The sequence below is a fragment of the Vicia villosa genome, unplaced genomic scaffold, assembly GCF_029867415.1.
Source record: "Vicia villosa cultivar HV-30 ecotype Madison, WI unplaced genomic scaffold, Vvil1.0 ctg.003070F_1_1, whole genome shotgun sequence".
In the NCBI taxonomy this organism is placed as follows: domain Eukaryota; kingdom Viridiplantae; phylum Streptophyta; class Magnoliopsida; order Fabales; family Fabaceae; genus Vicia; species Vicia villosa.
This window is the reverse complement of record NW_026706106.1, coordinates 48,038-49,159: the sequence shown is the minus strand read 5'-3', so window position 1 is coordinate 49,159 and position 1,122 is coordinate 48,038.

Here is a 1,122-nt window from a genome sequence, read left to right as displayed (position 1 = left end):
TAGAACAAGAGGAAAAGACTATACAGCCGCATGAAGAACCAATTGAAGTTATCAACTTGGGCAGTGACGAAGAAAAGAAAGAAGTCAAGATAGGGGCTGATCTAGAAGACAGTGTCAAACAAAGACTGATTCAAATGTTACAAGACTACGTTGAGATATTCGCTTGGTCCTATGAAGATATGCCTGGCCTTTACACGGATATTGTGGTGCATCGCCTGCCAATCAAAGAAGGTAGCACTCCAGTTAAGCAGAAACTGCAGAGGAGTAGGCCCGATATGTCCAAGGAGATCAAAGACGAGGTTGAGAAGCAATTCAATGCTGGCTTTCTGAAAGTTGTGAGTTATCCTCCTTGGATAGCTAACATTGTGCCTGTGCCTAAAAAAGACGGGAAAGTCAGAATGTGTGTAGACTACAGAGATCTGAATCGGGCAAGCCCCAAAGATGATTTCCCTTTACCTCACATCGATGTACTAGTTGACAATACTGCACAATGCAAGGTATTCTCCTTTATGGATGGATTCTCAGGGTACAATCAAATCAAGATGGCGCCCGAAGACATGGAAAAAATAACCTTCACAACACCCTGGGGAACCTTTTGTTACAAAGTAATGCCCTTTGGTTTAAAGAATGCAGGAGCTACATATCAGCGTGCAATGGTAGCTCTGTTCCATGATATGATTCATCAAGAAATAGAGGTTTATGTGGATGATATGATTGCAAAGTCCAACACCGAAGAAGAACATCTGGGTCATTTGCACAAGCTGTTTGACAGACTCAAGAAGTACAGGTTACGACTGAATCCGAACAAGTGTACCTTTGGAGTAAGATCCGGTAAACTCTTAGGTTTCATCGTCAGTAGCAAAGGTATTGAAGTTGATCCTGCTAAGGTCAAAGCCATTCAAGAAATGCCTATACCTCGTACCGAGAAACAAGTCAGAGGATTCTTGGGACGTCTGAATTACATAGCCAGATTTATTGCCCACATGACTACTACTTGTGTGCCGATCTTTAAACTCTTGAAGAATGATCAAGTGGAAAGATGGAATGACAAATGCCAATTAGCCTTTGATAAAATCAAAGAATATCTTCAAAAACCGCCAATCTTGTTACCACCAGTGGAAG